At 44.6% G+C, this 14,196-nt stretch overlaps 1 protein-coding gene across 1 annotated transcript in view; it reads right to left on the reverse strand.

Moving 5' to 3' along the window:
* Positions 1 to 11,360, reverse strand: part of LOC124721390 (KN motif and ankyrin repeat domain-containing protein 2) — a 387,950-nt gene extending 376,590 nt beyond the window's left edge. Inside the window, exon 1 of the mRNA XM_047246331.1 lies at positions 11,329 to 11,360. The gene's annotated coding sequence lies outside the window, so the exon portion shown is untranslated. The remainder of the gene's footprint in view (positions 1 to 11,328) is intronic.
* Between the last annotated feature and the right edge of the window lie 2,836 nt (positions 11,361 to 14,196).

A 14,196-nucleotide genomic window follows, 5' to 3' on the forward strand; every position in this document is an offset into this window, starting at 1 on the left:
GAACTCAGCTCTTCTTATTCTGAAGTTTACCAGTCTTATTCAGTTCTTTCACCATCTTCTCCCAGTACAGATACAGGATGTGTTGCTTGATGCTTTTCCGACGGACTAGTTGCAGAAATGTGTCTCAGGAGAGACTGGCATAAGTAGAAGCTCGAGTCATTGCACAGCATTGTGTTCGTCGCACCTGAAGATGTCGGTCAACTGCGCAGATGACATGTTGTTAGGATTTCACAAAGATTTCCGATGTCTCGCCCGAGAACCATTTCTGCAACTAGTCTGTCGGCAGATCCTCAAGCAGCACATACAATGATTACAATGTCAATTCATAAACCACGGCAGAGGGATTGGGAATGTAATGCAAGACACTGACGGACATTCTCGGGACAAATAACAGCATTTTTCAAATTTCTTCTTTTTAAGGTCATATTCTAGCGATGAAGTTTTCTTTTATCTCCGGCATTCTAACTGCCTACCAGCATGTCCACTTAGAACACTAAAGTACTTTCCTACGGAAGTGTGGCAGAGTTCTCCAACAAGCTTGGTCAAATCAGGGCACCAGTGGTTCCGATTCACTATAGGTTTGTTACGCAGCTGCATGTTACAAGTATGCATAGCAGAGGAGAAATAAGATTAATATTTTATATGCTGTGAGATAAACTGGCGTGCTAATTCTGACACCTTCTTGCGCTTGACCGAGGTGGATTGCGCAGTGAACTCGAATTTGAGAGAACGGTGGCTCTAATCCATCCAGATTTTGGTTGTCCGTAAAGTACCTAAATTTTTAAGGCGAATGACGGGATAGTTACTTTCAAAGGGCACAGCTAATTTCCTTCTCCATCTTTTTCCAGTCCAAGCTTGAGCTAAGTCTTGAGCTCGTCGTCGACGCAACGTTAAACCCAAATCTTCTTACATTACTTCCCGCACGATGAACTTCCACTGGCAAGTTGAGAGAGATAAAAATAGAGCCCACTAGCAACTTGCAGTAGAAAGATTTATATTTTAATCCTTAACATTAATCGTATACTGACAGCAGTAACCCGTACACAATTGCTGGACAACTGTCATAGAGAAAGCAAACGAAGGAACTAACATTGGGGTTTAGCGTCCCGTCGATCGACTTCTTGGCCATTACAGATGAAGTTTTGGCTCGAACTGACAGCGGTACGGGAGAAGACTTGGCTTTGAGAATGTTGAGCAAACCATCCTGGAATTTTTTGGAGTGAATTTAAGAAAACCACATACAATTTTACCAACGGCCTTGCCGCAGTGGTAACTCCGGTTCCCGTCAGATCACCGAAGATAAGCGCTGTCGGGCTGGGCTAGCACTTGGATGGGTGATCATTTGGTCTGTCGAACGCTGTTGGCAAGCGGGATGCACACAGCCCTTGTGAGGCAAGCTGAGGAGCTACTTGATTGAGAAGTAGCGGCTCCGGTTTTGGAAATTGACATACGGCCGGGAGAGCGGTGTGCAGACCACATGCCCCTCCATATCCGCATCCGGTGACACCTGTGGGCTGAGGATGACATGGCGGCCGGTCGGTAGCACTGTGTCTGCCAGGCCATGCGGACGAAGTTTACATTTTTTATATACAATTTCAATTCGTATGTCCGGAAGGTAGTTTGAACGTAGCTCCTCTCAAATACAAGTTTAATTTCTTAACAGTGCCATCATGTGGCTAGGAATAGCTGGAAAAATTGCTGAACAGTGGGCCACTTAAATAACGCATCTAAAATAGTATAGTGACTTCTTAAGACACTGCCATGGCAGGTAACAGAAATTTTGAACGAATCGCAACAAAATACACAATTGTATAGCTCATCTACATCAGTTGTGGAAGGCAACCATGCTAGGTCAGTCCTCGCGGAGAATTGCTCTGCGCTACAGTTAATTAAAAGTTAGTACTACATGACTATTAAACCCAATGCCCTTTGCAAACACCCTGGTGGAATGTTATTTCATTTTAACTGTTGCTCTAATTATTGTTTTTTGTGTTTTGCTAAAAAGAATGAGGAAAGAAGTAACTGGACTGCGACTAATCGTAGGCAACACTTAAAAATCATAGAGGTAAGATCTTCCAATTTACATTACTGGACAAAGCAACTGCAATAGACAGTAACTGCGACATTAACTGATACCATAAAAACCAAACAATATGTCAAAATTTCAGACCTAACAACGTAATAAGTAGTTTATGAATCTTCTATAAACGGAAGTTCCATCGTCTCCGTGCGGCGGTATTAAATCGGAGACGTTTGAAGAGTTTATAAGATATGTAAGACTGTTTCGACTGAAGACGACCCGCCTATGACACGCATGGTTACCAGGGAACAGAGACGAAGCGTTTCCTGCTATGTAGCGACGAAAACGTATGCATTTTGAGTGTCTATGCAGTAGAGCAGCTTTGGCGTTTAAAACTTCCCTGAAGTTGCTGTTGAGAGAACCTGCAGTGGGTAGCCGTTGTGATCCTCTGCAGCCCTGCATCGTGAGCATTGCTCGTCTAGATTAAATCTCGTAAACGTGACCCTGAACCACCGATGCCTGAGGCATCACTGATCACGGTTGGAGAACCAATTGTGAGCATGCCAGCTGCCAGTCACGTTGTCGATGTCTGGCTCCTATTCGTTTACACTGATGGGTCCCTTACATGTTATTTCATTATTATGTTCGAGAGAATATTTAAGATTGAAATACCAGATTTGATGGTGTGGTGTGTTTGAATGTGAGTGACGGTCTTGGCTACGGGGAGCACAAGCTGCTATTGGTGAGTGTGCTCTTCCTTCAGAACATTTCTCGTCCCACTTACAACGTGGAATCACTTCTTGTCCGGCACACTGATGCTTTCCCTGCACAGCAGTTGCTGATTCTGCCCTTGTTCCTGCTGGAATAACTAACGTTGGTAGACGGACACGATGTTAGCTAGAAACATTTGCGATAAGGTCAATTGGTAACCGTCTTAGAACTCTTCTAATTAGTCATTATCAATGAATTGTGAACTCTGAGCCAAAGAATGCAGTAGCAAGCACCTTAGAAACATATAAATTAATAAATAATCTAATTTGGCATCTTGAAGTAACTTCGGTCTTGGAGCACGAGCTATAATCACAAATGAACTGCTTTTGGAAATAATATACTAGACCGAAGCTTTAATCGTTGATTTCTATCAACAATGTTCCCGTGTGACATACATTTACAGGTTTTATAGAGTTTCTTGCACAGGGTCGCATTTATTCTGTTTTTGGCTGTCAATGAGCATACCAAAATTTCATCCCGTTTCATGATGGCTAGAAACATGTTGCATAAGTTCATTTGACAAATAAACAGTAACCAAAGTAACGTTTGTTCATACCTTCTAAGGGCACGGAAGAAATATAATTTGTTGCAAGCTATTTTCCGTGGCGGACGTAACAAGAGGGAATCAAAGTTTCTTCAGTAATACGATCCGCCAGATACTAAATTATCAGCCAGTATGCAGCAAAATGTTGTGGGCAATTTGCTATGTTCAGAAAAATTGCGAATCAGGTTACAATCGTTTTTATATATAAACGAAATTGTGGACATAGTATCAAGAGTTTTCTTTTTTTTTTTTTAAGGAGTAACTACCAATTATTAAATATGACCTGGTCGCCTATCGTTTCGCGTAGTGCGCTAGTTTGAGAGAGTGTTGTGAGTCGGATTGAATCCATACACCTGGCAAACAACAGATGGTCTGTGATGCAAACCCGATGTCGGAGTGGCCGAGCGGTTCTTGGCGCTACAGCCTGGAACCGCGTGACCGCTACGGTCGCAGGTTCGAATCCAGCCTCGGGCATGGATGTGTGTGATGTCCTGAGGTTAGTTAGGTTTAAGTAGTTCTAAGTTCTAGGGGACTGATGACCACAGCAGTTAAGTCCCATAGTGCTCAGAGCCATTTTTTTTGCAAACCCGAGAGCAGTTCCAGACGGCTTTCCCACATCCACCTAGCTTATTTCTTGTTTTTCCGCTTCATACTCACAAGTAAAACAAAAAAATTAAAATACACAAAACAACATTTACACGTTGGTGGACATACACTGTCTGATCGAAAGTATCCGGACAGCTATTAGCGGACATTAATATGGGATGAGTCCACTCTTTCCCTTAATGACGGCTTCAACTCTGCTGTGGACACTTTCATTGAGGTGTCTGAATGTCTGTAGACGAATGGTCGCCCATTCTTCCTCAAGAGCCAAGCCAAAGAAATAAGTGATGTTGAACGCTGGAGTCCTGAGTGAAACTGACATTCTAACTCATCCCAAACGTGTTTCATGGGGCTTAAGTCAGGACTCTGTGCAGGTCAGCCCATTTCAGGAATGTTATTATCCACAAACCAGTGCCTCACCGAAGCTGTTTTGCGACAGGGTGCATTCTCATGCTGATACAAACAATCATAGTCTCCGAACTGTTCCTCTACTATACGTGGCACACAATGCTGTAAAATGTGTTAATATACTTCCACTATGGTTCCTTAAGCGAAATCAGGAGAGTGCACCCAAGCCACGAAAAACTCTTCCCTACCTAACACCACCTCTCCCGCACTTCACTGTTGGCACTACATATGACGGCAGGTAACGTTATACAGGCATACGCTAAACCCAAACCTTTCCATCGGATTGCAATACGATAAGCGTGATTCACCACTCCAAATCACTCGTTTCCAGTAATCCACTGTCCTGTAGCGTCGTTGTTTGCACCATTTCAAGCGTCGCTTAGCATTGAATACATAAATGTGTGGCTTACGAAGAGCTGCTCTGCGATTGTACCATATTCTATCGAATTCCCTGTGCACAATCACTGCGCTCACTTTGGAATTCACAAGTGATTCCTTCCGCTGATTTCATGCTATTTTTTGCAACCAACCTCTGCAATGTTCGACGATCCCTGTTCATCTGTGCACGGGGCCTGCCTGGTATTGGTTTAGCCGTGGACGTTCCTTCGCGTTTCCACTTCACAGTCACATCACCAACAGTCGAATTGGGCAGTTTTAGAAGGGTTGAGATGTCCCTCAGGTGACATCCAACGACTAGTCCACGTTCGAAGTCACTGAGCTCTCCTGACCTACCTATTCTGCCGTTACTGCTTAAGGCCGATATTACACTATCAAATTTCTTTGTCAAAGATTTGATCAAAGATGTGATCAAATATTCGTCAAATATATTTGACAAACATCTTTGACGTGGGGCTAAAAAGGAGTATTACACTGTCATCAAATTTTTCGTCGAAGTTCAAGATGGCTCACAACAACTTGTTATTGACCGCAGCTGTTGCATGTACCACAATTGCACTGTGTGCACATGCAGAAGAGAAGCGGGGGGAAAAAAGGAAACGTACCTGGGTGAAGCCGTGGGTTTTACGACGACGCGATAAAAGCATTCAACATTACTTGTTACGTGAGCTTATAGTGGAGGAAGTTAAGTCGTACATCAGTTACTTATGAATGGATGAGCATACATTTCTGTATGTGCTCAGTGAAGTGTATCCTCATATCACAAAGCACAATACTCACCCGATTCCTTGCTACAGGAGAGAGTTAGGTTAGGTTAGGTTAGGTCAGGTCAGGTCAGGTCTCCAATCTTCTTAATCTATTTTTGTATGCAGGGCGCCTCACGTTGTAAAGCGCCTCATCAGCTTCATACAACTCTATTAATTATGTAGTTATCGGTAACACCAATTGTATTTACCGGCAATATTTATAAAAACACTTCAGATGACAGAATGGTGCAGCGATGCTAGCGCTCCATGTGGTAATATGTCACATTGCAGTGAACAGAAGACAAGCGACTTCTTTGATCAAATCTACAGCGAAGTCGTAGATTTGATCAAATATTTGACGACATTTGACAAAGTTCCCTATTACACCATCAAATTTCTTTGACAAAGATATTTGACAAAGATATTGGACAAAGAAGTTTGATAGCGTAATACCGACCTTAGCTACTGACAGCGCAATACTCCCTGCCTCCTTTTATACCGGTGGGTCCGCCTCTTGTGGCATCCTGTGGTCAATTCCGAATTATTTTGGCGTATCCGGATCCTTTTCATCAGACAGTATATAACTTAAACGACTTTTTCCTTTACTTTAGTTGAAGATGACGACTTTACGAAAAAAGTGCGGTGAGATCACAAAAATAAAACTGCATCTATCGTGTGAGCACCGTCCGCAAAGTGTTGAAGATTATAGCAAGGTACAGCAATATGCTGTAAACAACGAATAATTATGTTCGAACGCAGTTTTCTAGAGAGTTGGAAATCAAGTTTACAGCTAAAAATCGCTTTTGTCCCATTTCACAGTAGCTGTCAATGAAAACAGTACCATATGAACCATTATACATAGGAACCATTATACAGTGCTCAGATCATTATACAAAGCTTTCCATTGCAAGCGCTGTTGATCACTGCACTGAAGAACAAAAGAATAAATAAGTGTGGTTCATAGGACGTTCTGCGCTCGCCTAACAACTACAGAGTAAAAAAGGCTCATGGATGGAGCAGCTGTGAATCAGCTCCCTGCAATATATGAGGCACTTCTTAAGCTAGTACTACTCTTCGAGCTAGAACACGGAACGTTTTGCTTGTGGTAACTACAATATAACATATATGTAAGGGAGCGCAGTGGTTGTAGCATCGTCGGCAGCGAGACACTAATGAGGTACAGTTATTTTGAGAGCAGGGCCCTTAGCGAGCCCTCCAGCGCTGCCGGCTGTCTGCATCTGTCCCTCCGCACTCGCCATATCTGCCTCCATCCAGAGCACCCTGCGCGGCAACTGGATCACCAGATAAGGATTCCCTAGTATACAGTATTACAATTTCGTGACTGCTGTCAGTTAGTGAGAGTTGCTTATGCTCGTCTATGTTAACGAGTGTGTACTGCCACGTTTGACATGCTAATGTGAGATATATTTGTAACGATAGCCTCGTATCCTTTGGCCAGAGAGTAATCTGGGTTACTTTCTATGAAACATTTTGTGTGTGTAGGTCCTAAAATTCGAATACAGGGAAGTTCAGGATCTGCTGCCTGTATGTGTCCCTGACTTAGTTGCTGTATGTATAACATACCCACGGCAAAGGTTTGCGACCGAGCGATATGGCACAACGGTAAATTGTAATCTGCAGGACGGCGGTTTGAAACCCTATCTGCCCATCAAGATTTAGGTGTTCCGCGATTTCACGTAACAGCTTCAGGTGAATGTCGGGATGGTTTCTTTGAAAGGGAACGGCCGATTTCCATCCCCCTCCTGACCTCGTCTCTTAAACACTTAATATCTTTCTTCCTTCTTTCCAAAGGCTAGCGATTGTATCCCCAGCCTTTCGTGGAGGCTTTTCCTGCCAGTTGATAAAACGTTCGTGTCTGCGAGTTCTTTGCGTACGTGGTAAATACGAAGTTTTTTCGTTGTACGGATTCCTAGTTGAACTGTAGGTCCCCACTACAACTGTTGCAAATCCACGGGACGTAACGGAATTACATCTATAATTTTTTCATGCCTAGCAAGACACTGTAATCTTTAAACCAACCTATGGGTTAGTGACTGGTTTATTGAAGAAGAGATGGATTAATGGGAACCAAACTCACCCTTCAACGTTCGACTTAATATCTACGGAAATCATTTTAAAAGCAGTCCCAAAGTTATGAAAAGGTTTTTCAGGGACCGCTGCCAGTCACAAAATTTTGTTTACTTTCTTTAATGATTTTATGAAGCAGCATATTTCGAGGCCGAAACCTCATCTTCAGGCTAAAATTTTACTACAAAAACATTTCACAAAAGCACAAGTAAATATTAATGTTGTTCTTTACTGTCTTGACATGTGCTGTAGTCATGTCGTGGAGAAAGAGAACCTAGTAAGAGGAAATATTCACTTCGTCTGGTGATCTGCTGCTTGTATGAAAACTTTAAATAATCACTCACTTAGTTCTTATGAAATGGCTGTCTTCTTGTGGCGTGTTCAGTTACCTCCGTTGCTATAACCACTTGCAAGTTTATGAACAGTGGTTAAAAAGATTCAGGGAGCGATAGCAACGGAGGTAACGGAACACACCACAAAAAGACTGCCATAACACATGAACTAAGTGAGTGATTATTTAAAATTTTTATATGAATAGCAGTTCAAACAAACGAAGTGAATATTCCGTCGTATATGGTTATCCTTCTCTTTCCCCACGGGATGGCCGCAGAACATGCCAAGACAGTAACGAACAACTGTAATATCTATGTGTTCTCCTTTTAAATGTTTTTGTAGTGCCATTTAAACATGAAAATGAAGTTTGTACATCGAAATATGTTGCGTCATTAAACCATTAACGTAAGTCAATAAAATTGGGCCACTGGTAGTGATCTCTGAAAAACCTTTTCATGTTTTTGAGACAGTGACGTTCGATTAACAGAGCTCTCAATAGTTCCAGCGCTTGTTATGCGTCCGCTTCGATCTTTTTTGTTTTTTTACTTAAGATTCTACTAGTTTCTTTGCGGCCCTCTGCAGTCTAGAAAATAGGTGTAAACTGATTTAGCTGGATCCTGCAATCACAACAACGAACAGTACAGACTAAACGTAATACTAAATTTGTACGTTGGTAGTTCCATTTTTTTTTTCTTATAACAAGCCCATTTTCACTCTGAAGAAATGTACAAGCAGAAGCCTTTTTTATGCCAAAATTAGCATACATATTTCACAGAAAACATAGAGAAACCATTGTCAAGTAATTGTAATTCTCAATGTCACGTAGACCACCTGTGATCTGGAACGAGCTTGAGAATATTCTTACATTCCAAATAATTGTGAATAAATGTATTTTTACAGCAACCTGTGCCCTCCAGTATCACGAAAACTTCCACAAGGCAATACATTTGGTTGTTTCTCGCGAGATTCGGAACAGGTGGAGAATTCGAAAGCAGCGCCACTAGTTTTCTCTCTCTGAATTCAAAGGCGCGGCAGTGAAACGGTGGACCCGTAGCAAAACACTGCGGTTCTCATGTGGAGTGGCTCGAGGCCATCTTAGGCAAGTGCTGGGCGTGGGATTATACGAGTATTTTCACGTCCGAGTAAATGAGCCACCTTCGTCTAGTTCAGCTGTTGACGCGCGAAAAACTAACATGCAGGAACAAGTTTCCCTGCGACGCTGTCACATACGGTGCCGAACCGCGGCATTCCAGGTCAGCGACGGCCAATGACATGAGCAGACAGCAGCGTCTCCTCTACACACATCCTCGCGCTGCAGTCCCGTTTGCTGCTAATTCGGACTTGTCAGGAAAGGCCCACCACCTACGTAGCTAGCGCAGCTCCGTCCGATTATATTACGTCCCAAGCCTATGCACATTTCCATCACTACAGTCATTATCTTGTCTCTCTGTAAACATTATAAAAAAGCTGGAAATAACTCTTATTATTTTGATATGTATTTTCTAAAATAACTAACTTTTACTAACTGTTACTGAAACAAAGGCTATTTAAAAGTGGAACTCTGTTATTAAACTCACTTCAGTATGATTAGCTACAAATAATTCCGATGGCTATTATCTGTCATATGGTTGAAAGTTTTCGAACTTACGACATAAATTTACTGTTGATGGAGCACAACCTCGGAAGCCAGTTCTAACCGGTAAATATATCCAAAAGTTATGCTAGCGGAGCTTTACTTTACGTAAACTGTTTTAACTGTCAAGTTGTCTTTGGCGTTCTCATAATGCTGGATTCAATGCAGCAGAGACGAATTCGGAGGTGGGGGGGGGGGGGGAGAGGGGGGGCGTGTTGGGGCTGCAGCTCCCCCCGCCCCCACTCCGCCCCAGACCTACAACTCTTCCTCCTTAATCTCGAAAGAGAAGAAAAAAATTCTTTGCAACATAGCTTTCAGACTTAAAAGTCTCGCCATTGTAGTTAGTATTATAATAGATTAAGAAAACATCCTCGTTTGCTCAATTTTGAGACGGCACGGTGATACAAAATTGCTATGTGCTCCGCCCCTCCGCGACCAAAATCCTGGATTCGGCTCTGCAATGCATCATTTTGAAAATTACATCACCCACAGATAGTTGTTACATCAACGGATTTTAAGAAAATCCTTAAACAGGTAATCAGAGTTTACTTCTGTTCATTTACATCGGACGCGTGTGGCTAAATTTCAACAAACGGTTTTACGTATGAGTTTGAGAACCGATACATTTTTTGGCATATATCGCGCGATCTGTGTGCTTCATGAGCCTTTTAATTCAAATGTACGGCCGTGTTGTCTTTTGATGTGTTGCTTGCTATTTTCCTCCTTGTAAATACTGGGATGAAAGAAAGCGAAACAAGTCTGGTTTAAAAACTTGAAACCAAGATCAGTAAGTCTCTTATATACCATAAGTTATTTTCTTTAGGTGTTTGTACAGTAACTACAAGTTTGTTGCACATTTTCGAATGACTACCAAGAGAGACATGAGTAAAATATACAGTACTTTCAGATAAATAAGTAATTTCTAATCAAAATGACGCCGTCATTTTTTCAGGAACCCGAGGATGATAAATGGAGTCCTCCTTTGATGAATACAAAACATAAGCGTGGCTCGAGAGTAGTGTCTCATTTGTAGATGGTTTTCCAATATCATTAACACGCAAGCGTCCCATTATTGTATCACAAACAATGGACAGATTAACGAAGCAAACGTGCAGCTGACAGATCTCAGCAATGCAGAAACACTCACGCTTCAGTCAGAAGGTAGTTTTATCTAATGAAACGAATTTTGTATTCTGTATCGCTTGGCCATATGAAACTCCGGTACCATCTGCCCGCGGCTCCGGAACGCCGGATGCAAAGAACAGACGCACACAAATGCACACGCACGTACACACAACGCCGCATAATAACTTTTGTCGCTTTGTCCACAGGGTCACGGTCTGTTTCACAGCACAAAAGCCGAGCCGAGCGCAAACAACGGACTACGGGAAAATCCGACAACGGACGAAGTTCGCGCTCGCACTTCGCACTCGAGGTGGTACCGCCCATACGAAACAGAGCTCGCCACAACTGCGAACTCCGGCACAGCCGACGCTGCACCTAATCGCTCCCACACGATTGTCGTTTCCGCGCGATAGTACGTCTGCCGTCGGTCCTACACTTCTAGTTCCAGTCCAAAAGTGGTAATTCAGGACGATTAACAACTGGTAGGCAAGTCGTTAACAGCTTTAGCACGAGCAACAGAATGTGGAAAGTTGTAGACGGTTCGCTGAAATGACACAGGTGTAAGCCGGGCGCGGAGGTTCTGGTTTGTAGGAGGGGGTTGTTATTGTGTGTGGCAGGTGGTTAGTGGCGAGACAAAGGCCGGGCGCGCTGCGGTACTCACGGAGTGCAGGTAGGCCGGAGAGCGGCGCGCCACTGCTTTCTCTTCTCTCCTGTGTCTGCGCCGCCGCCGGCCGCCAGGTGGGGGGAGGCAGCGGGGAGCGAAGGCCAGCAGGTACGCTGGCCGCCGTGGCCCACGCCGCGCGCCCACGGAGCACGCAGCATCCCCTGCCGCCGCTGCCTACTGCCCCTCTCCGGCTCCCATTACGCCTACCGCGCCTATCGCTCTGGCCAAACACCACGCCGTCACCATTTTAAAGCCTGCGACCGTTTCCCTTCCTGTGTAGGTGGCCCTGTTTGCTCTTTAACACGCAGACCTCGCCGAAGTCGTTACAGATGCAGCATTCCTTCGCAGTTTATTGCATCACGCTCCCACACAGGCTCACATGTGTAAAGGAAATGCCAGGCTTCCAGTAGTTGGTGGGGATACTAAGAAACTGCACTTTGTCTGCTATAGTCTGGTTAAAATTACACTACTGGCCATTAAAATTGCTACACCAACAAGAAATGCAGATGATAAACGGGTATTCATTGGACAAATATATTATACTAGAACTGACATGTGATTACATTTTCACGCGATTTGGGCGCATAGATCCTGAGAAATCAGTACCCAGAACAACCACCTCTGGCCGTAATAACGGCCTTGATACGCCTGGGCATTGAGTCAAACAGAGCTTGGATGGCGTGTACAGGTACAGCTGCCCATGCAGCTTCAACACCGTACCACAGTTCATCAAGAGTAGTGACTGGCGTAGTGTGACGAGCCAGTTGCTCGGCCACCATTGACCAGACGTTTTCAATTGGTGAGAGATCTGGAGAATGTGCTGGCCAGGGCAGCAGTCGAACATTTTCTGTATCCAGAAAGGCCCGTACAGGACCTGCAACATGTGGTCGTGCTTTATCCTGCTGAAATGTAGGGTTTCGCAGGGATCGAATGAAGGGTAGAGCCACGGGTCGTAACACATCTGAAATGTAACGTACACTGTTCAAAGTGCCGTCAATGCGAACGAGAGGTGACCGAGATGTCTAACCAATGCCACCCCCATACCATCACGCCGGGTGATACGCCAGTATGGCGATAACGAATACACGCTTCCAATGTGCGTTTACCGCGATGTCGCCAAACAGGGATGCGACCATCGTGATGCTGTAAACAGAACCTGGATTCATCCGAAAAAATTCGTGCACCCAGGTTCGTCATTGAGTACACCATCGCAGGTGCTCCTGTCTGTGATGCAGCGTCAAGGGTAACCGCAGCCATGGTCTCAGAGCTGATAGTCCATGCTGCTGCAAACGTCGTCGAACTGTTCGTGCAGATGGTTGTTGTCTTTCAAACGTCCCCATCTGTTTCCTCAGGGATCGAGACGTGGCTTCACGATCCGTTACAGCCATGCGGATAAGATGCCTGTCATCTCGACTGCTAGTGATACGAGGCCGTTGGGATCCAGCACGGCGTTCCGTATTACCCTCCTGAACTCACAGATTCCATGTTCTGGTCCAACAGTCATTGGATCTCGACCAGCGCGAGTAGCAATGTCGCGATACGGAAAACCGCAATCGCGATAGGCTACAATCCGACCTTTATCAAGTCGGAAACGTGATGGTACGCATTTCTCCTCCTTACACGAGGCACCACAACAACGTTTCACCGGGCAACGTCGGTCAACTGCTGTTTGTGTATGAGAAATCGGTTGGAAACTTTCCTCATGTCAGCACGTTGTAGGTGTCGCCATCGGCGCCAACCTTGTGTGAATGCTCTGGAAAGCTAATCATTTGCATATCACAGCATCTTCTTCCTGTCGTTTAAATTTCGCGTCTGTAGCACGTCATCTTCGTGGTGCAGCAATTTTAATGGCCAGTAGTGTATATAGAATGATAGTCTCATCTCAATGTAAAGTTGACTAGAAATTTCAATAGAGTTCTGATTTATGACCGAACTCGCACGGCAGCTCCCAGTCCGCACTCCAGCATCCACCTTGAAGTGACCGGAAAGACCGCCCGAAAAACGAGCCACAGCGAGTACGTCCCCATCTAGTGACGCAGTCGCTGTGGTCGGTTTGGCTGCAAGCAGATCTCCACGGGCGTCGTGATGGCTGTCCGGCGGACTGCACCTCCACGGACATAAACTCAGGGTGCTGGACTGTCGGCGACGTCGTTCTCTGTCGGCATCACTCTGGGCGGCGCCACAGCGATGGGCGGCGAGGCGGAGATGACTGCTGTTGCGGATTCCAAGGCGTGCTGGGCCTGTGGACAAAAATTCTGCAGCAGAATCACTGCTGTAAGAGAGCCACAGCTGGTTCCGGTGACGCCGATGGGTCCAGAGGAACATTGAACGACATAAGAGGAATGATCCAATACTTGTATGATGATACTGTACTTCCAACGCTGTTTCTTGCCAGAAATTTAAAAGAAAACTTCATCGCTCAGGCGAAACTTTGTCTGACCCGTGTTCACATGGCCGCGGAAGATGCAACAGGATAAGGTGTTGACGACAGTGTAATAATTCTTCTGGCGAGTTTCGGTCATGTGGCAAGGAGCGATAGGTGGAAAGGAAAGTCTTTAAGGCTTGCTTCAGGTGTGGGAGGCATAGACTTTCTCTACGTGACTTTTGAACGTTCAAATGAACGGTTCAGTTCCACCTTTGGACTGGGGGTGAAAAGGAGCAGCAGTTGAATGATGCGAATAATATGAATTGTGGTCCCTTGTCCGAGACAAGGATCTCAGGAAGACCTCCAAATAGAAAATGAAAGACAAAGCCGATACAGTACTATCAGTGGTGGTGGATAACATGGGGACTAAAAACGGAAATTTACTCTATGCATCGATCGCCAACAACCATCGCGTGTTCCAAATGGTTGAAATGGCTCTG

The sequence above is a fragment of the Schistocerca piceifrons genome, chromosome X (assembly GCF_021461385.2).
Source record: "Schistocerca piceifrons isolate TAMUIC-IGC-003096 chromosome X, iqSchPice1.1, whole genome shotgun sequence".
Classification (NCBI taxonomy): Eukaryota; Metazoa; Arthropoda; class Insecta; order Orthoptera; family Acrididae; genus Schistocerca; species Schistocerca piceifrons.